General features: G+C 36.9%; 1 pseudogene; it reads right to left on the bottom strand.

Moving 5' to 3' along the window:
- Positions 1-11,226: 11,226 nt before the first annotated feature.
- Positions 11,227-23,521, bottom strand: part of LOC141441965 (uncharacterized) — a 13,007-nt pseudogene continuing 712 nt past the window's right edge.

Here is a 23,521-nt window from a genome sequence, read left to right as displayed (position 1 = left end):
GACTTTTAAAGATTTTTTTTTTTATTTTTTTTTAACAAATATCTGGCAAACGAGCATGTGGGTCACCTGATGGTAAGAGACTACCGCCACCCATGGATACCTACAGCATAATTAGGACTGCGTGTGCGTTGCCGGCCTAAAAGGGAGGGGTTAGAGGAGGGGGAAGGGGGATTGGAGTAAAAGGGGGAAGGGAGTTGGGCTCCGGATCTCCCACTCACCGTACGAAACACAGTAGCAAAACTACTATTTCTGGTCGAGCCTTCAAAAACTCCATTATTTTAAACAGTCGCTGTACTAATGTTGTTCAGTTTGACTAGGACGATATGTTTAAATTTTTTGCTCGTATTACAGGCCACCCGGTATAATCGGAAACTCCACAGTAAAAAAAAATACTAGTTCCTTATACTATGGAATTTCGAAAATTATGGTTGGGGTATGTTACGAAACACATCTTTAGTCCTTAGCTTTCTATACTTAGTCGGTAGATCAGAAAATCAGGACAAACAATTTTTATGGCTGTAGATGTGATTCGCTGCTGCTCGTATATGTCGCAAGTCATTAAACCTTATGCAAACACATTGAGACGAGCGAGGCGGCCGCAAACAGCTAGAACAGGATGTGGACTGTAACACCCGCAAAGTCAAGGATGCTCTGTTTGACAGTAAATAACACAGTTTATACGCGTGCGCGACGGCCACAGAGACACCTTCAGCGGTTGGATCACTGCGCAGAATGTAATGGGATTTTATACTTTTTTTGATTGGGGAAGAGGGAACCACTTTGTTGTCCTCCGTCAAGTCAAGACCCATTTCTCAGGAACGCGTGGAGGTATCAAGCTGAAATTAATAACTCAAATCAAATATTCAAGTCCTCCCCATATTCAATATTCAAGTACCCCTTGATGCAGTGAAAAAATAAATTAACGAATTGATAACCTCCTCCTTTTATGACGTCGATTAAAAATAGTTAAGCAAAATAAATAGATCACAAGCAAAAGTGTGAAATAAACATTAGTGTAGTGTAGGTAATTTAATTAAAGGAAATACCAAGTTTTTTTAAAGGAAACTATGAATGTACCTACGCAACGTCTTATGTACTGTTTGTAATTTTATAAGACCATTTAGCCTCCCCATTCGCGCGCCATGTTTGGAGCTAGGTGCAGTTGCGCCGGCGCCGGCCCAAACACGGCGCGCGCCAAAACATGCTGATAGTGACTTCAATGACTGCTATGACGAATTATCCACCCTCTTGGATTTCGCTAAATGCCTAGGTCTATGACAAGATTTATTTTTGCACAGAAATAGGCTTGTGTTTGACCACAATCACGTCTGATGGTAAGAGATGTGGGCTAAGATGGAGTATGCTTGCCTAATAAATGCCCATTCACCCTAGATTCGAAGACGGCTAGATTGTAGCGATCAGGGGACACAGAAGCTCTGCGGTGTGGAAGGCAAGGGGGAAATCACCACACTGTTTTCCCATGAAAGTCGTCATGACATGAAGGTTCACTGCCGATCGTCAACCGCACGATCATGACGCTCTGTCAAGTATGGCGACTTAGAAGAGGGTTTACATTGACCTTGGAAGAGGGTTGACATTGACCTTAGAAGAGGGTTTACATTGACCTTAGAAGAGGGTTTGCATTGACCTTAGAAGAGGGTTTACATTGACCTTAGAAGAGGGTTTACATTGACCTTAGAAGAGGGTTTAACATTGATCTTACAAGAGGGTTCACATTGACCTTAGAAGAGGGTTTATATTGACCTTAGAAGTGGGTTTACATTGACCTTAGAAGAGGGTTTATATTGAACTTAGAAGAGGGTATACATTGACCTTAGAAGAGGGTTTATATTGACCTTAGAAGAGGGTTTATATTGACCTTAGAAGTGGGTTTACATTGACCTTAGAAGAGGGTTTATATTGAGCTTAGAAGAGGGTATACATTGACCTTAGAAGAGGGTTTACATTGACCTTAGAAGAGGGTTTACATTGACCTTAGAAGAGGGTTTAACATTGATCTTACAAGAGGGTTCACAAACAGCCAGTCTAGTGCCGTAAAGTACATAGATGCAGGCGCGGTCTGAAGGGGGGAGGGGGGTCATACGGGACATGACCCCCCCCAAATCGTACACGTCAAGTTGATAAATCTTCTAAAAATCCACAAAATAAAAAAGGCAATTTTTGCCCCTAGCCGCGATGTAATATTATTAGTGACCCCCTCCAAAATTTCAGGCTGCGACCGCGCCTGCATAGATGTCAATGCTTTTGCGACTGTTTATATTAAGTTTAGTACACCTAGTGCCATCCATGAAGACGCTTGATTTTGTCAAAATTCGACATTAAGGACATTGTAATAAGAACCACGGCACGCGTCATCGTGAATGACTCTACCTATAAATACTATACCTATATTGTATAGTACCTACTGAAGTTGATTTCTGAACATGTAGGTCACGTGATAGATGTGAGAGAGGAGATTGAAAGTAAAAGAAATACAACACGTGCTTATACAAAATAAATAATTGTTTTAATGATACATGGCGCAGTCTATTGATCAATCTACGCATCTAAATTGCAAACAAACATGTCGTCATATAATCTGCCAGAAAAACTACTCGTTGCATCGGAAACTGGAAGAGGTTTGAGCAAAATCTAGATATATATTTGGCAGCTTCTGATTTAAAAAAGGCGGAAGATGAGAGAAAGGTGGCGATTTTACTAAATGTCATCGGCGAAGATGGTTTAGGAATCTTCAACAATTTTACTCTAGGAGAGAAAGACAAAGCAAAATATGACGCCGTGATAAACAAGTTCCGCGAATATTGTGAACCAAAGAAAATATTCTCCACTCAAGGTTTCTGTTTTATAATAGGAAACAAGAAGAAAATGAACCTTTTGATAGTTTTCTGACAGATATAAAGAAATTATCCAAAGACTGTAAGTTCAAGTCTGACGAGGAGGCTGTAAGAGACCGATTAGTATTAGGTACCAATGATTTAGAGACACAGAAGCAACTGATCATAGCAGGCGACGCTGAGCTTGAATCTGTCATCAGCAAGTTTAGGTTGGCGGAGATTGGCAGGCACCAGGCAGCTGAAGTACAAGGAAAAACTGGCGAAGTACACAAAATTGAAAAGAAAAAGCCCAATATTGTGCTGAAATGTAGATGGTGTGGCCAGCAACATGAGCGACGATTGAATGCATGCCCAGCTAGGGGAAAGACATGTACTATATGCAATAAGTTCAACCACCTTGCTACAGTGTGTCGAAGTAGATTTGTGAAAACTGTTGCTAACAATCAGTCAAGTCCAGAGAACAGTGATAGTGAATTCTACTGTGGAAGCGTTCAAAAACAGGTATGTGCTATGGAATGGACCCAATCATTGTTATTAGAGGACACTAAGAGCTATAAATTTAAGCTAGACACAGGTTCAGATGTTAACCTAATTCCATTCAGTGCTTATCAGGTAGTAAAGCAAAGAAAGAAACTGAATTTGGAACCTTGTAAATTTAGACTTCAGGCTTACAATAATACAAGTATTAAAGTATTTGGTACTGTGTTGATGGAAACAAAAATTAAAAATAAATGTTATTTCATAGAATTTATTGTGACTGACTCCAGTTTTCAGCCAACTCTTGGCAAAGATGCTTGTATAATGCTAGGGTTGATTGAGAGAAAAAACATTAATCAAATTGGAGTAATGAAACATGATATTGTTACAGATGATTCCGGAAAACAAAAAATAGTATCGGAATACCAAGATGTTTTTACTGGTACAGGAAGATTTCCTAATGAGGTCCAAATACAGTTAAAACCGGGATCTGTACCGGTGTCTAAGCCACCACATAGGGTTCCAATTAAATTAAAAGAAAAATTGAAGGCAGAATTAGATCAGTTATGTAAAAGAGGTGTGATTGAGAAAAGTGATGAAGCCACAGAATGGGTGAATAGAATTGTAATAGTTGAGAAAGACGAAACTGCCATTCGCATTTGCTTGGATCCTAGAGATCTTAACAAATGCATTCTTAAAAAATATTTTGAAATACCAACAATTAATGATCTTAAATCAAAGATTTGTGATGCAAAATATTTCTCAGTTTTGGATTTAAAAGAGTCATTTTGGCAGATTGGCCTTTCCGAAAACAGTAAAAAAATATGTACCTTTTCGTCAGTGTTTGGCAATTATAATTTTAGAGTTTTGCCATTCGGGCTGGATATTTCAGCCGAAATATTTCAAGAAAATTGTGAAGATTGTTTCAAAGATATAGAAAATACATTTATATATATTGATGATTTTTTGATATATGGCAAATCAAAAGAAGAACATGATGTGGCTTTAAAAAAAGTACTGACCAGGGCACGAGAATTGAACATTAAATTTAATTTAAAAAAAATTCAGTACCTTCCTACCATAGTAAAGTATTTTGGTCATGAGATTGTTAATGGTTGTTTGATGCCTGACAAGAACAAAATTAGAGCAATAATGGATTATGATACACCAAATGATAAGCAAGGTCTTCAAAGATTTTTGGGGATGATTAATTATATGAGAGATTTTATCCCAAACTTGTCTGAAATTACCAGTCCACTAAGAGAACTTTTAAAAAAAAATGTTATATTTCAGTGGAGTATAATTCACCAAAATTGTATTGAAGAATTAAAAAAACTATTAATTAGTCCACCAGTACTAAGGAACTTTGATCCCAAAGAACCAATAACAATCCAAACAGACAGTTCAAAGAATGCTATTGGGTGTGTGTTACTTCAAAACAGGCAACCTGTTGCATTTGCATCCAAAAGTCTAAGTAAAACTGAATGTGAATATGGTCAGATTGATAAAGAGTTTTTGGCTATTTTGTTTGCTTGTAAAAAATTTCACTATTACATATATGGTAGGCATACTATAGTTCAAACAGATCATCAACCATTAGTTGCACTTATGAAAAAAGAAATTTACTCTATTGCATCTCAAAGACTACGCAAAATTAGATTAAAATTAAATATTTATGACATTGATGTGCAATATATTAAAGGATCACAAATGTTGATAGCCGATGCCATTAGCAGAGCATCATCAAAAGCTGATGTTGATACTTTAGAACAGTCCTTAGATAGAGTTGTACACACTGTAAATGTAAGTAATAGTTTTCTTACAGAAATTGCTCAAGCTACCATTAAAGATTCAACACTAATAAAAGTAACAGAATATTATAATCATGGTTGGCCTAATAACATTGATAAAGTTGTGGACCTTGCTAAGCATTATTGGAAGTTAAGACATGATATTGTTGTTGAGAATCACATTGTGTATTTAAATCACAGAATTGTTATACCACTGTCTATGAAAAATATTGTCATTGATAAGGTGCATTCTTCACATTTTGGTATCACAAAAACAATAGGTAGGGCTAAGTCACTGTTCTATTGGCCCAATATGAAGGTTGACATAATGTCTCATGTCAGCAAATGTCGTTTATGTGAAAAATATAGCACTAACAAAACAAAAGAAAAAATGATTTTAGATAAGGATATGGCAACACTACCTTATGACAAAGTGGGCTGTGACTTCCTTAATTATGCTAATGAAAATTATTTAATAATCGCAGATTATTATTCTAAGTGGTTTGATTTAATTAAAGTCACTTCAATGAGTGCTGGAACTGTAATAAAAATATTAAAACCTTTATTTGCAACTCATGGTGTACCAAGAATCTTTAGGGCAGATAACATGCCATTTAATTCAATCGAATTCAAACATTTTGCTAAATTATATTCATTTTCTGTGGTCACATCCAGTCCATTATATCCAAAATCTAATGGATTTATTGAAAAATATGTAGGCATGTAAGGAGCAGAAATTGGATATAAATTTGGTATTATTAGACTACAGAAACAGTCCAGTGTTGGGCTCACCATTTAGTCCTTCCCAATTGCTGTCAAGCCGCTTAACTAGATCAACTTTGCCAATGCATTCTCAATTACTTGTTCCAAAAGTGGTAACTAATTTCCAAATGTATCAAGAAAAAAGAAATATTACAAATAAAGCAAACTATGATAGAAGTGCCAAACAGTATAAGTATACTTTTCGAAAAGGGCAAGATGTGGTATTTCGTAAAGACAATGTATGGTTACCAGCTAAAATTGTTGATATTCACAGTTCTCCAAGATCTTATATAATCAAAGATGAATATGGTACCATTCTAAGAAGAAACTCTTCACAACTAAAGCCATCATTTGTTAATAGTAATCAACCTAGGCAAATCACTATTCCACAAGAGATAGAACTCTCTCAACTTAATCAAAGTATTGTACCACAAGAAGTTGAATTCTCTCAACATTGTAATACAAATATAGGTCAACATGACCAACCTGAACAATCCTTGGATAACTGTGATGATTCTCAAGGTAGACCAAGAAGAGTGGCTAGACCACCTAGTTATCTAAGAGATTATGTGACGGACCTTTCAGAAAGGGAAGATGTATAGTACCTACTGAAGTTGATTTCTGAACATGTAGGTCACGTGATAGATGTGAAGACAGGAGATTGAAAGTTAAAGAAATACAACACGTGCTTATACAAAATAAATAATTGTTTTAATGATACAATGTTCTTCTAAAAAACACGATTTAACAAAAAAAGAACTGACTGAGCTCACCCAGGTACCTACTAATTACTTAGGGGCTGTTTCACCATCCATTGATTACTGTTAACTGACGGTTAGATGTGATGCCGTCTCCGTCTATTCGAACAAAACAAATAGAGATGGCATCACATTTAACCGTCAGTTAACACTAATCAATGGATGGTGAAATAGCCCCTTAATCTGGCATAATTTAGTCGCGGTAGACTAGTGGTTTGACCTATGGCCTCTCGAGCTGAGGGTTGCCCGGTTTCACGTTTGTAATTTATCGCATCACCATCATGAGGAAATCTGCACACACCTGCGATGAAATTCAACAGTCTTTTGTAAAGTTATCAATCCGCCCTGCAGGCTACTATGAAACTCGAAACTTGAAGTTCGTGTCGTGCGGTCCATCTCGCTTTCGTATTAAATAGTATCAGTATCCAGTCAGAGGAACCGCACGACACGAACTTCGAGTTTCGTAGTAGCCCAAGCCTCTCATTCTGTGAGGATACCAATATCCCGCTGTGAGGCGTATATAGGTACCTATATACTCGTACGTAGGTAGAGCCAGTCACTGTAGAAATTCAACATCGTTCTTGAAACTTTTTCATACGGGCAATTGGTGTTAACCCATACCTACCACCTATGCATAGGGTAAGTAATAAATAACGCATACTGTTAGCGTTTTAAGTTTTCTTAACTGTTTTACCAGTAGCTAAAACATCATCTTGATAGAACGGACAGGAGCGGTCAGTGGGGCCTAGCGAGAGAGTGCGTCTCGAGACTTTAATTAAAAATTAATAGCTTACAGAGAGAATTTGTCAATGTGCGATTGAGTTGTATTAAATCTGTAAAGTGGAAAAATATCAATTTCGGAGGAGGAATTCATTACAGTCAGAAGTATATGTAAGTCGTTTAATCAGTCATCTTGTGTGTATCAACTACTTAGCTAAGTAAGAAAAAGCTACATAATAATATATTACCTACATTTGAATATTTCTGTTACCTAACTTGAATAAAGCAAAAGTAAACAATGCAGTGACCGTTTAGTTAGGTTATTAAAGTAATGTTTGCAGACAAATTTTCGTCATTCAATTTCAAGGTCGACATGTCAAAAGTGTTCGTGTCATTTGTCAATGGCGCACAATAACGACGGTAGTATAAACGCGCGAACCGATTTTGTGAACAACGGCTTATGATTATGATTACAGCAATCATTTTGTTACAATATTGTTGACGAAGATAATGCGATTTGTAATGGAAAGGGATCAAAACTATACGATTTGATGAAAATAAAAAAGTTATTTTATTCAACGGTTGGACGGAAAAAGTAAATGATACGGAAACTAAGTTTTTGTTTTTATTTGAAAATTAACGCCCTGCTGGGAGGCGTAATTTAGAAATACTGTTTTAATTCGAACTATTGGGAACTTTACTTTCAAAACTTTAGAAGCCTGACACTGGCCACTTGCTTGTAACATAATGTAATTTTACTGTTAGGTAAATTCAGTTTAGCAATGTTCAAATGTAATTTTTCAAATATAAATATGACTGAACGATAGGATAAACCGAACCTTAAACTGATCTATCATTCTCGATCACAAGAGTCATCAGTTATAATATAATATGTTCCAGCAAAATGAGATGGGATTTTTTTATTATCTCTTGTCAAAAATTAATATTCCGTTAAAACCTCAATGTGTCCCAAACTGACCTGTATTTCTCTGAGACGATGGAGTTAGGTAAACTGCTCTTTTTCATAAATGTACACATTATGTTTTTATTTATTCTTTGGGAATTATACATAGTTGAATTTTGAAGTTCACAATTTTAAAATTTTGTATTAATTAATAGATAATATAAATAAATAAACATCTGTCAGCTTTTGCACACATCATCAAAGACGTCCACTGCTGGACATAGGCCTCCCCCAAGGCTCTCCACTAAGACCGGTCTTGTGCTTTTCGTTTTTGGTAGCCGGGCCGCCGGTGACTAGGGGTCTGGGCTTATTTTGTAGGTTCATTTTTATTCACTTTTTAACCCCCTTAAGTCTAATGCCTTAGTCGCCACGCTTGGCAGGCGGGTTGGCGACCGCAGTTATACCCGATAGTTCGCGGAGGACGCTGCTGCCCATCCTCCGGTTTATCCCTTAGTCGCCTCTTACGCCACCCACGGGAAGAGAGGGGGTGGTGTAATTCTCGACCGACACCACACGGCACACATTATGCACATGCACACATGGAAGCATGGAACTGTTAGGTAAGCTTAATCCAGTCGGGACCTAATCTAGAATTAGGTATTTTTTCCAGTAAGTAATAGCCATCGGAAACAATAAAGTGTTTTTTTTTATTTATTTTTGTTAGAGAAGCCAGACAAACGAACTAGTGGGTCACCTTATGTTATTTTTTTCCTTTTCTTACAATACTATAACAGTTATGATGCATTAAGTAATAATTCCTTATTGTACCTACATTATCTAAATTTGTTAATTAACAATTATTTACACATTCACGTAAGTATGCGCCCAGTGCCTACGCTTTAACTAATGCCGTAACAACACTCATTACCTATTCTACTTCTCCGTGACTTCAGAATAAAGAATTTATATTTGCGTCAGCAAAGTTATTTACAGCGTAACTATTGAGCTACCGCAAAACTCGATTATGTAAAATTACGAAAATAATACAACTACCCGTAGGTACTATTAAAAAGAAATCCTTTTGAAATCTAAAGGTAAAGTGTGCTCTATGTAAAGATTTTTTCCAAGAATTAATTGAATTACTTTTTAACTCTCGGTCAATATTTATTTAGTCAACAGACTTGTTAAGACTTAAAAATCCGTGGTAGCCAAGTGGAGTATCGTGGGCTTGTAACCCAGCTCTCTGAGGTTTTCGGAATGTGCGAAATCACATACCAACAGGTTTTCGGTGAAAGAAAACATTGTAAATTTAAAATCCGCGTAAGCCTGCTAGGAAGAGTACGAGTATGCCACTAGCCTAACAGTGGGACATATTTATATAGGCTGAAGATGATGAGATAATTAAACCTACTTTGATGTTTTCCGAAACAACAATTTCGATAAAATATAATTTAAGACGAAAATACGTTCTTAATTGAGGGGCAGTATGATTCTCTCTGCCGACGATTAGATAGAACATCTCCAAAAATAATTAGTTTCTGTTACGTCTCTCCATCCCTATCATTAAGCCTGGGAGCTCGTTAGTTAGTATTTCTGTAGATCGATAAGCTTGCAGAACACATACTTAAATATCTAGTTACTCTATCCATCTACCACGGACACACCAGGAAATTCCTCTACAACCCTAAAGTCCAATGTCAGTTCTATGATTTAAAACATCAAAGCCCAGTTTCACTTACCTACTAATAAATATGACAATTGGCCTTATTGTTTTCATTCTGATGTTGGAAGTGTCATAAAAATAGTGAAGCACTTACTTGGTCGACTATTAAATATTATATTTACAGCGCTGAATCAGTGGTTTATTTCCAATAGTTTCTTCGTCAATGTCTTCAATGGGATTACGTTAAGTATGTTTATCCATTGCCTAGTATCCATAGTACAAATGAGAGTTTGGGTTGGATCAATTGGTGTTAATTAGGCCCAATATTTATATTATTTAAAAGTATAACGTTGTTCAGCATGTCGAATAATTCGATTTTGCATGTTCTAACGTTGTTCAGCAATGATCAATAATGATTTAGTTTGTCATTCTGTCGTTCTTTGACAAAAGTTTCGACAGACAGTGAGTCACAATTCAACAAGTATGACTGAACCATGACTGAACAAGCAAGCAACCTATTTATACTGAACGGCAAAAAATCTGGCCCTCAAATGGATGCATTAATAGCTAATTTTGTATTTTATGCCGCTGCGTATATATTCTCTTTAACGACAATGTCAAAGTTCTATCAGATATTAGAACAGTGAATAGAATAGGCAACAACCTGACTTAGACCTACTTACCTAATCGAAAATACAACACTGAGGGATTGAAGGATTTACATGGATGCACAGAAAAACCATAAAAAGAGACCAGCACTGGGAATCGAACCCAGGTCCTCAGCATTCCGTGCTGCGTGCTATAACCCCTACACCACTGCTCTCAGGTTGCTTATGTCTATTATGCTACTAAAGCAGCAGCACTAGCGACATCTATGTTTAGTCGACAGACGTCACACTCTTTCGGAACTAACCGCTCACCCAGACAAGAGATGTCGCTACTAAGCAATCAAATTATGATTGGTTTTTTGGAGTCTTTTTGTATTTTTTATTTCAAATCCAAATTTGTTACTTTTACGGGTATCCCGTGAAACCATATCGAAAATACTATCGATTTGATGACTTATCGATATTTTCGATTTGGTTTTACGGGATGATCGTAAAAGTAACAAATTTGGAGTTGAAATAAAAAAAACTCCAAAAAACCAATCATAACTACTTACCTAAGTATAAATAAACATAGCGAAAACTAAGTACAGATGTAGTGAATAATGTTTTGCCATCGTATTTCGTCAGACAAGTTCGTATTTATGTTGCTTTCTCAACCAGCTTACTGAAGTTTACTGAAGCTAATTGAGAAAGCACGATAAATACGAACTTATTCGACAAAACACGAGCAAAACATTATTCAATAGATCTGTGTGGCGTTGATGATACTGCAATGCCGCGTAAACAACAATGTCTAATGCCGCATAGGTACCTAACCTACAAAAATAGCAAATTTGATATTTCGCGGCTGGTACAAATGAATACAAATACATAAACGAAAAACGTAACGAGACGTAACGAAGAACGTAAACAAAATACAATTTTTGGATACGTGGCATTGCAGTATCATCGACGATATGCTGAAAAGGTTATCGAGGGTTATCAGGACCAACTCTATCCAATTCAGTTACTTAAGGGCTAGCATTTCCTAGCGTAATTAGGGAGATTAGTGTTTTGTTTTTGTTTGCGTAAGAACCTTCTGTGATGTCCATTAAAAAACAAAAATGTGAATGTTTTACATAAACGGCTTGTATATTTAGGTACCTAAATTTCCCCGGTTGATCCCGATCAGCCTGTACTCGTATATAGTCCCGCCAGTGTCCGTATTACAAAGTAACGACAGGGGCCAAACAAAAGTTAGCCCTGTCATATATTTGTGATGCGGATAATATAGCTAAGAACATTCAGGGTCACTTACTAAGCTATCCGCACCCAGATTGTTCTCAGTCTTCGGGGTGTCGTTGGGATCCTGTCCTGCAAACATCTTCCTGTGGACCTTCTTAAACTCGTCCATAAGAGCATCATGCTGCTTCTTCTTGCCGTCGTCCACTGTTATTGGTAAGCTGGCTTTCTTTACTAGACTTAAAGGTAGGCTGCTCTCTGGATTCGATTTTTTCTTATTCTAGGGGAAAGAATGTGATTTGTTACCTATATGATAATTTATATACATGTGCACAATATATAAAGGGGTGTTATAATACTTAATTACCTACTAAAAACGTTTGCCCAAATTTTTCTTTCCGAACTTTTCTTAGGAACTTTTCTATTATATATATGGTACTCTTGTACTCTTTTAATTGAGCTTACTTTATTCCATTTTATTCAAATCCTTACTATTATAAAGGGGAAAGTGAGTTTTTTTTGTTTGTTACGCTTTCACGCCGTAATTACTACACCGATTCCTATGAAATTTTGCATACGTCATATTAGAAGTCCAGAATAAATAATAGAATATTTTTTATCCCGAAAAAAATTGCCGTTCCCAAGGGATGACCAAAACTTTGTTTTGTATTCTAACCGCTGACCGACCGCTACATATAAGTATAAATGCACATTACACAAATGTTTTTAAATAATCTGTTAAAAAGCATGCTTGCTTGCATGCTTGCAAGCTTGCTTGCTTGCATACTTGCTTGCTTGCATGCTTGCTTGCTTGCATGTTTGCTTATATTCTTGCATGCTTGCTTGCATGCTTGCTGGCATGCTTGGTTGCTCTCTTGCTTGCTTGAATGCAGCTTCGAATGCATGCTTGGTTGCTTTCTTGCTTGCATAAAATTTCAGCGCTTTTTATTTTTCCTTTATAGAAAAATGAATTTGGTGAAATGTATCTATTCCAAATAAAAGGTTGAGCAAATGAAAAATTAACTATAAAAACAGAAACATTGTATGAGGCAAATGAGAACGTAAAACGAAAAAAAATTTAAAGCTATTAGGATAAAAGAAATTCGGATTAAATTTTTTATTACATTTGGCAGCAGTAAGTAGTAGTAGTGCTTATTGAATTGATGAAAAATAATTCGCTAACTCACCAATTTTCGTTTCTGAATTTCCTCGGCAATGGCACTTGATAACGTTGTTGAACTAGAGATACTGTTCGAATCAAAATTCATGTCTTTTTTCATCGGCGGCGGATAGTTGCAGTGTGACTTGCCGCATGGTGCAGTACTCGTGTGGTGAACCTCAACCACTATAGTCTTTTTGTCGTTCTCTCTGTTTGACTGACCGGCAGTAAACGTATTTTTCCTAGGAGATTGATTATCATAACTACATTGTATAGTGGCACCGTCTTCAGTTAAATTAATTATTGTTCTATTCGATGGGCTGCTAATTATGTCTTTCTTGTTCTTATTTCTAATGTTACTTTTGCTTTCATAGGTGTGAGGGTTGTTTGGTATACTAGGGCAGTCGTAATCAGGTTCTATGTCGGAGGGTGCATCAACGTCGAAGTTGTGAATATCCAAATTTTTCCAATCGAAATCTATGCTATCCCAAGTCCTTCGCTTCAGTCGATTCAAATTGAGCCTGCAACAAAAATATAATGATACAACTTTATATATTACTTTAGACTTAAAAAAAATAGATTCGTTAAAACCTTTAAAAAATAATTTAAGATTAGAGTCTAAGCGGAAGATTTTTGTCATCTATTGAAATAAACATTTTTTTACAAGCTTTTATCTAGTTTTACCTGTCCCGTTGTCTGTCTGTCTGTAATCAAATCTTGCAAGTTAAATTTGACTAACTTCCAGTAGTCAGATTGACTTGAAATTTGGAATACTTATGTAAATCGCGTGACAATACAATAATCTAGGTAGTGACATCCTGGTAGTCTAGCCAGGATTATCTCCGCAGGACGAAACTGTTCAACGGTTAATAGCATCGACTTGAAATTTGGTATGCAAATGGAGCCATTTTGCAAATAAGTTCCATTGTCATTTCAAAAGTTTCGTTTAGAAACGTGCTTTTTTATTTTTGCAGTCCGTTATATGTACTTACATGTTTTTTATAGCAATTTGATTTTATTGGGATTATTTTAACGTTTTAAATCATGTAAGAATGAAATAAACACTAACATAGATGGCAGTTATAATTTGAGTCTAGTACAATTTTAGTTGTCTTACTTATTCGTACGAATAAAACATTGATTTCTAGGAGTTTTTATTTCTTTTAGTGCATGTTTGAGAAAAGCACTATACAAGCCTCGGCGTGAAAGAACATGCCAGCCTCGTATACCTATACATACTCGGCCTGCAAGCCTTTCTTTCCCGGCCTCTGCAGTAATGTACTATTATAATGCCGAAAGTCTTCAGTGACCACGGAAGTAGGCAGCAGGGGGGGGGGCATATTCAAATAGTTGACTAAGAAAAAGCGCTCGTGCGTAAAAAAATTGACCGGAGGAAGCCTAGACCACAGAACTTTGCCCTCTTCCCGTTATGGAGTAAGTCTGCTAGTCGATCGTTATGTTGAGTCATAAAAGTTTTCAAAATCGTTTTGTAATTTGATATACCTAGTACCTACCTACGTGCAGCGCTGAGGCCAGGTTGCGCTGTTCCGCTGCTTGCAAAAGGATGTTCTTTGCAAAGATCGGCTACGTCAGCTATGTAAGGGCTAAACATCCCCCTATAAATTCTTCAGCAATACGCAGACTTAAGTCACTGTAGCCACCAAAAACGGCTAGGTATTATTATTATTACCGAAGATACAGAGCTTTAGTATCGGCATAATTTGCAGTGCATTAAAAAACATGAGTTCAGGATTGGTTATCAGTTATCACAAAAAAATAATAATAAGAGGAACCGTGTGTATTTTCTTCCATTGTCAATGTCGCCTTATTCGCCTCTCCTACTCCCAATAAACACACATTTTTTCTTGTTTTATCTTTTAATACTCCCAAACTTTCGCATGTATAAGATTAGGTGGATTAGTTCGTATGTTATTTTCTTTATGGCAGCCCTTAAGCGGAGATTACGGAGCCGTTATTACTGACCTATCAGCACGGTCTGCAGCCTCCTCCGCCACGCTTGCCAGCCGTCTCCGCAGGGCCGCTGGCGGTGCCAGCGGCACGTGGGGCACCGGGGCAGGACTCCTCTCCCCAGCGGCTGAAGACGCGGAGCTGTTGTACCCAGAACTCTCTGGAGACACCAGCTCGGTGCCAGCGCCTTCGCGAATCACCAGCTCCAGACGACCAGAAGCTTTCATGGCTGATATAGCCTGGAAAAGAAGCGGTTTGTAATCATTATAGAAAAGTTTATTATACATATTTAAGCAATGTTTTTCACTGTATGTAAGTAGCTTGAGTTCATACGCTGACGGGTGAACAAAAAGGAACCAGTCAATTTGTACACTCTGTGTTAACTCTATCTGCCAGTCAGTTTAAATAAAACGAACAGATGTGAAAACTCTGAAACGAACTGGTGATTGAGGTTTACCCGTCTTGCTACAACAAGAGTTCCTGTAAAAGACCGAGTGTAACACTTTTTGCAACGTAAGGGGAAGCCGAAGGCGTACAAAAATCCGCAAGTGACATTTCCGAATTTGATAATGATATTGATAAGACAAATGATTAATTAAATAAATGAACTTTCAAAACGACTGACAGTCACCAACAGGGGACCCAAGAGCTGGCAGCTTCCTCGCACAACACATCAGCATTGCTATAAGTAGGTATAGAGAGGAAATGCTGCTAGTATCTTTGGGTCCATGCCGCGTGGGCAGCTTTTTGTACTTATTTTTTTATTCTACTTTTGGTTTAGTTATTTATCAGTTACTTTTCTAAATGTTGTTTAGTAATTGTACTTACATCATTGAAGGAGACGTTAGCGAAGTCCTGGCCGTTGCAGGACAGTATCTGGTCCCCCGGCCGCAGCCCCGCTTCGCGCGCAATCCCATTCTCGCGAACGAACTGCACGAATATACCCGGCTTCCACTCGGGCCCTTTGCAGATCCTTCGCGGGGAAAAAAAGTTTGAATTTATTATATGTTGTTCTGATTATTTTTATTATATTATGTTGTTTTTTAAGTAATATGTTTCACGGTATGAACATTGTCCCACTCTTAGGTAAAACTCTTGAGGCCAAAGCAAAAATAATGTCATACATTTAACGTATTACTACCAACCCAAATCATCTTCAGGCGCTGCAAACGCACATATGCGTTGAAACGGTTCAAAAATTATGGCACCGGCGCTAGACGAAAACCATGAAAATATAATACGAGTAAATATCAGTGCCTTGACTTTTGACTTAGATATGTAGGTATATATACTTGGTTTGAATAGGTATTTAAATAAATGTAAACAAAACAAAGTCAATTGGTATCTTAAATATTGAAATTCCCCCATTAAACTATCTTAACATTATTACATTTCTGTATCATTCGCATCATTTTAAATATAAAAAAATACAGAGAAACCAATTACCAATTAAAAACAAAAAATACACTAGTCTAATTTGTATTACAATGATAGATAAGTAAAATGTTTAAAATCCTTGAATGTAGCAAATCTGGTATATAGCTGAAGTTGGTTGGTGGTATTTACAATACAATACAATACAAAGACTCTTTATTGTACACCAGACATAGTAAGCGATACAGAAAACAAATTATTAAAATTACAAGGTGAGCAATAGGCGGCCTTATCGCTTAAGAGCGATCTCTTCCAGGCAACCTTTTTTACAGAAAGAAGGAAGGACTAGTTTACAACAGGTGGTGCATCAAAAGTAGATCAGAAAATTTAAACGTATTTAGTTAAATACCTATCCAAAGCCTTCTTAGTTATAGTTATACGCTATTCCAAGCCAGAGTAATTACAATCGGGACACCTACCTCTATATTTTTGGGACACATCTATCACGGTTTGACTATTTAGATATACCATTCGACCATTCTCATTCCCTTCAGCATATGTGACGGTAATTCAAACTCACCCGCATCCGAGTTTGGCTCTGGGTGGGACAAGTATGGACAGCCGCATGTCTGCCATCCGCTCGGTGTCGTGGCACAGCGTCGGCGACGACGACACGTCCGAGCCGAGCGACGCGCGTTCTGCCACGAACTGCCACGACAGGGATTCGTGGGCTTTGCTGTCACATGATAAATAAGATTAAACTTATGTGCACTCAAATGTACACCGTCATAAAGAACGCACGGATATGAAAAAGGGCTGTACATTATTCAAAATATAATAATAGTAAAGTAAATTATGAGTGCTAATGCCTATCCCAGTAGTTGCCATAATACATATATGTAATTTTATTTCATTTGCAATAGTTAGAGATGACGGCTAGTTGTCGACAGTTGTAAAGTAGAGCCTTTGCATACCGCGTCTTTTAGACGCGCGCGCCGTTGATTCGCGTTTGTATCGATACAAACGCGATACGCAAGCGGTTGTATGCCAGTATGCCAGTTGCCAGTACCACTTTTTTTTTTATGGTATAGGGGGCAAACGAGCAGGCGGATCGCCTGATGATAAGCGATTACCGTCGCCCATGGACACCTGCAACGCCAGAAGAGTCACAAGTGCGTTGCCGGCCTTTAAGGTAGGAGTACGCTCTACCATGAGTTTACGATAGCGACGGCGTAAATTATTTGTATGGAGAATTGTACAGCGCCTCTACAAATAATACGGTATTTGTCAACTCCTGAATTTGCCATATCTTAATATTATTATGAAAATATAGATATACAGACAGTGTTTAGCGAAGAGAAAACTTAAATCGGTTGAAAATTGGGATTTATAGTAAGTTTTTGAAAAATCTATATATCTGTCTCTTTCTCTAACGCTTTTCTCTATGCAGCAAGTATGGCGCTACTTGCGTGTGACGTCACATGCCAGTATGTTTTTCTCTGTCTAATCTTGAATTTCAAACCCTCATAACTTTGTTATTTGTAAAGGTAGCTTAAAAATTGTTTCTCTATTCGATAACAAGCATTGTGTAGTTTTAACTTATAAAACATATACAAAATAGTCTAATACCATATTTACGCCGTTGCTATTGAGTACGGTCACTGTAAAGTCATGGTAGTGGTAGTGGTACTGCTATAGGAAAGAAAAACCGGTCAAGAGCATGTCTGCACGCCCAGGATAGGGTTCCTAGCCATTACGAAAAAATCAAATAATATTTTTCTAAGGATTTCGTATTGTGTAGTGAATTAAAGCTGCTATTTACTCTTAAACTACTTACTAATAATTCTCAAAAAATCTTAACCGCTATATTTTTTCTTGTAAATTTGATATATTTACTACCATTCTGAATTTTTTCAACTTTTTCCACCCAACAGCTTAGATTTTAGAGGGGGGGGTGGGGGACGCTCGATTTCAATGAAAATTTGCACTTTAAAGTTGAATATTTCGCAAACAGATCATTGAATAGAAAAATTATCCAACGATACCGCACAATATAGGGTTAGTCGAGAAAAAAAAATCACCCCCACTTTACGTCTATGGAAGGTACCCTAAAAAAAAATGATTACTTTTTTTTATTGTACCACTTTGTCGGCGTGACTGATATGTATATTCATGTCAAATTACAGCTTTCTACTACTAACGGTCTCTGAGCTAACCCGCGGACAGACCGACAGACAGACGGACAGACATGGCGAAACTATAAGGGTTATCCTAGTTGACTACGGAACCCTAAAAACAAGCTGTCTTCTATTTAAACAAACTTGTAAAATTATTTCCACTTACTCTTTTATTGGTACCATGCCAACATCTGAAACCAAAGAAACAGAGATTATTAGTGGATTTATAGTAGAAATAGAGAATGCCCCTCACTTAAGTTATACCTTGCTGATAGTCATACTCGTACCTATTAGAATTTCGGAGTAATTAAGTCCCTATTAATTAAATAAGTTCTAACCAAACCAACTCAATTCCTGGATTTTAATTAAAATAAAGACTAACAGCCTTATTCATAAAAAATCCTTAATTGAGGTTTGATCGGTCTGTTACTTAGCAGACTGATTAAGCTTGTTAGATGGTTATCAAGAAGTATGATTCAAAACGCTTGCTAGCAGTCTGCTAGTTGTTGAGCTGCTGATAGACGGATTAGACGCGTTATGTTGGCCACCTTGACAAATCAAAGACAAAAATGGCCTAATCGATAATTAAAAAAAAAAAATTGACAGCAGTGACAGCAAATTACAGGAAAAAAATAAAAAGCGAGATGTTTGTTTTCCCGCCATTTCCGATCCGCATGTTTATGTTGTGCAAAAAGCCATAATTATGTTAATCATCCTTATTTTATTTTCATATTTATTGTTAATTTATTGTTGCTAATTTAGAGGATTTTAAATACAAATCCTGAAAATAAATTTCCTGTTTTTTTTTATATCTGCGTAGCCCTGCCTTCACTATAAATATCTTCGTACCTATGGTTTTTTGCTCTAGTCAAAATCAGCTGTTCAAATCCGTACGAGAGATAACTAAAACAATCAACTGAATTTTATGAATCATGAGCATATTCAAGGAGGCTCTCTTGTAAGTATCTGTATCCGTACGAGAGTAACAAAACAACAAATTTTAGGAATATTGTCTTGAGCTTTGGACTTTAGGCGTAACTGGAAATTTGCGTAATATCTTTGACAGATACCGGCAACGAAGCAGCATTTACCCACGCACTTTCACGATTAATTCACAAACAAAAATCGGTGCCACAATCACACCCGCCTCCGTAGCAAGTGATGTCGTAACATCTGTGAAATTTTGATTAATTAGCATATTGGTATTTGTGGGTTCATTGTTACAAAAATAATAGAGTTGGGTGTCAATTGCGAAACGATTAATACCATTTAGCTGGACACATTTATCATTAGCAGCGGCTAACGATGTATGATCGATATCTCTATCTATCGTAGCTGCAAAAAGCTATGTGTTGGTAAATGTTTACTTTGATTATCAATCAATGGGTGGCAAGGTGAACGCAATGTTGAAATTGAAGTTTTATATAGTTTTATTAACAAATGCAAGAGGTGTGAAAATTATCACACAAAGTAAAGACAAAAAAAAACATGTCGACAAGTTAATCTTTACATTAATAAAAAAACCGGCCCAATGCGAGCGGGACTCGTGCATAGGAGGTTCCGTACATTTTTTTAGGAATTTATGAATATCCCAGTGTTAGCATAGCGCCTCTCCTAAGCAAAATGTACCTATGCAGTTCAGGTTATGGTTACTGACCTATCTAGATAGATAGACATAAAAAGTTACGATTTTCAGATATTTTCCTATTAGTTGTGCTATAATAGCTACTAAGTTTTCAGCTGGAAGTAAGTATTCTATCCAAGAAAATCACAACATCCTCGTATCAGTGAAAACTGCATATAGGTACCCGGTTTAACCTGTTCCCGAGATTAGCGCGAACAAATGCACATACAAACACATAAAGAAACCAATAATTATAAAAAATCATTGTTTTGGGGTCTAAATATTGCGCTCTATCGTTCTACATATTGGGTTCTACATTTGCTTTTTCTCAAATATTTTTAATGTACAGACATTGACCGGTATACCTACAACCTATAACTATAGATAGTGCGGTACATAATTTACTACTTAAATACTACAATACAATCCTACCACAATATTTTTACCGATAACAACGTCTTGATTTCCGAATTCTAAATAACAAACGATAGTGGCAAAATGCACCTTCCGCGACGCTGGTGAATTTACTGAATCACGTCTTTGGTTTCGAAACGTGACGCGACGGTCGGTGCCACCCGCTTACGTCCAAATATTGGTTGCTTTTAGGTTCCGCTTTAAACAAAAACTAATTTTATTGACCGGATTTAACTAACTCAACCAGTTTTTTCGATTAAAAAAAAAATCTTTATTCAATAAGACGATGCACAAGAGAGGAAATAGAAAATTACAAAGCAGTCTTTGAAAAAATTGCCTTACGAAGAATAAACGGATTTCTTTACTCAAATAATACCACACCACCAGTTTGGATTTAAAGTGGACACTCTACCATAGAGTAGGTACCTACATAGAGTAGCCAATAAAATCAGAGAGGTCATTGGAAAGTAAAGAATATTGCTTTTCCGTCTTTCTCGACGACCAACATGCTTTTGATAACGTCTAGCATCAGGGACTACTATTCAAAGTAAAAGAAAAATTACCACGTAACATATTATATGCTTCTAAAATCCTACATAGAACAAAGAATTTTAGAGTCAAAATTTATTATTATTATTTTTAGAGTTAAAATAATGCACACTCAAAGTTTTATGATGTGAAGGCTGCAGTTTTGGGATCAGCGCTGTATTTATTGTTCACAACTGACCTGCCATCGACAGACGGCGTACTCACTGCGACATTAGCTGATGAACTGATGATACAGCAGCGTTACACAGTAATAACTAATAAGGACCCAAATAAGGCCTCAGAAGTTTTACAACAACATCTAAACAAAATAGACGACTGGATGAGAAGATGGCGCATCAAAGCAAGCTCCAGTAAATCAACTCATGTGACATTTTCTTTGCCCAGAGAAGATTGTGCACCAGTAAAACTTGGAGATGACATACTGCCCCATAGTGACTCGGCAAAATACCCTGGCATACATCTCGACCTAAAACAAATATGGAGAACTCGCATAATGAAGAAAAGAGATGAACTGAATCATCGCTTTAGACAGTTCAATCGGCTGATCAGCAGACAGTCCCAACTCCCAACTATCATTACTTAGGCCACATTTAAAGTTTTGCACTCCTGGCCACTCGTTAACATTTGAATTTAGAACTTTGTCATTTTAAAAAAATTAGCTCATTGTTTATGGGATTAAATAATAGTTGGCAAGGAATTGATCATAATTTGTTTTTTCTGACGGTTTAAAGTGACAAATTTGCACTAAAAATGGAATTGACGCGTAAAGTCTATGGAACAATGATTTTTTACGATTTTTAAAGTTCTCTTTCTGCGCAAGACTGTAGTGCTCGCCTTCAAAATGCTTTTGGGCATGAAGCACCACATTTGAGCACTGTAAGACGACGGAATAAATTGAGAAAGGAATTGAGAAAGGCCGGGTTTCTCTCTATGACTTTTCTCGTGAAGGTCGGCCGTCTACCACGGGCACTGAAGAAAACTGTGGCTGCTATCAGGCGACTAGTAGAATAAAACCGACGAGTCACCCATGACGAAATTCATGGACATTAGGGATTGGTATAAGTCAAATAAAACAGATTTGCAAGATTATTTAAAAGTCAGGAAGTTCTGCTCTCAATGGATTCCCCATGAACTGAAATCAACTCAGAAACAGGCCCGTGTCGTTTAGTGCCAAGAAATGCTGCGGAAATATAACGACGAACGTTCAAACGCTGTATATAATCGAAAACATAATATGAAGCAAAATCATGAATTCATAATGTTATCATAATATGATAGCAAATTAATATACAGGTTGATTTTATTTTAAGAGCATTTTATACACAATGTTATTTATGTCATGATGTTTACTACGCATGTAGATTTGATTTGATGGACTACTTATACGTGATGTTATGCGATCACTATAAGTAGCTTTTGAGGGTCCTTGCTTCTATTAGAGGGATGGCTTTCCTGACGGTAAAGTTATAGACTCACGTCTGACTTTGAGCTTGAGGCGTGACTGCGACGCGAGGTAATGCACCAGCTCGCCGTGCACTGCATCATCGACACGGTATCCGTTTGACGCTAACCAGCTGGTCACCAACCTGTAATTAACACAATAATGAGAGAATATAGTTAGTTAAATTTGATCATTTAACGTGGTACGGAATACCACATTTTTCTTGAGCTTCTGTGTTTCATTAATGAGAATCCAAACTCTGAAATTTACAAAATTGCTAACAATCGTTTAAAAAAACAATTTAACAGAAATTCATTCTTCTGTAAACTTGCTTAAAAATTCAACAAATAGTTACAACCGATGATAAATAATACTACCTACGCTATTAAACTGAGCTAAATGCAGATTAATTACTATTTGTTCTTAGAGCTTATTTATATTAAGTATTATTAAAAACAATTGTAACTGATCTTTTCTATTATCGAAACCGCATTCCTTGTAACAATAAGTCATGGAAGTCGGAAAAGTAAATGCTCAACGACCCCCCGTTGCATTACAATAATATAAATTATGTATTTCTCAGATGTCGAAATAACAATGGAGGCATAAAGTTATTAGCTGGCTAGTGTTTGCAACACGGCGGCCAGTTCGCACTCCACGCGGCTCAACGTAGGTAGATGGAGCTAAGTGAAAAATTTATTCACATAATTCAAGTTTAAATCGCAAAGATTTTGAGACAAACCGCGAGTAAGACATTTCTAAAATTATTTAACTCTAGCCAGCGAAAAAAACGTATTACACACGTAGTTATCCAACACAAAAGGAATAAAAAGTTCCAAAATATAATTGCTATTAAACCAAGTATTCATTCGACACTTAAATCGTCGTTAAATTCATAGGTAGGTACGACTTCATTTTGCGCGTCATTCCTATGAAAAACAACATGCATAGCGTGGCCTACTTTCCTTGGCCGTCAGAAATCGACAAGTTGATGTTTTCTCGAAGGGATTATAATAGGTACCTACCAACTACCAGTCATTAATTTCTTTCCACAGAC

Source organism: Choristoneura fumiferana, chromosome 24 (genome assembly GCF_025370935.1).
Source record: "Choristoneura fumiferana chromosome 24, NRCan_CFum_1, whole genome shotgun sequence".
Taxonomy (NCBI): domain Eukaryota; kingdom Metazoa; phylum Arthropoda; class Insecta; order Lepidoptera; family Tortricidae; genus Choristoneura; species Choristoneura fumiferana.
This window is presented reverse-complemented; position numbering and strand designations above follow the sequence as displayed.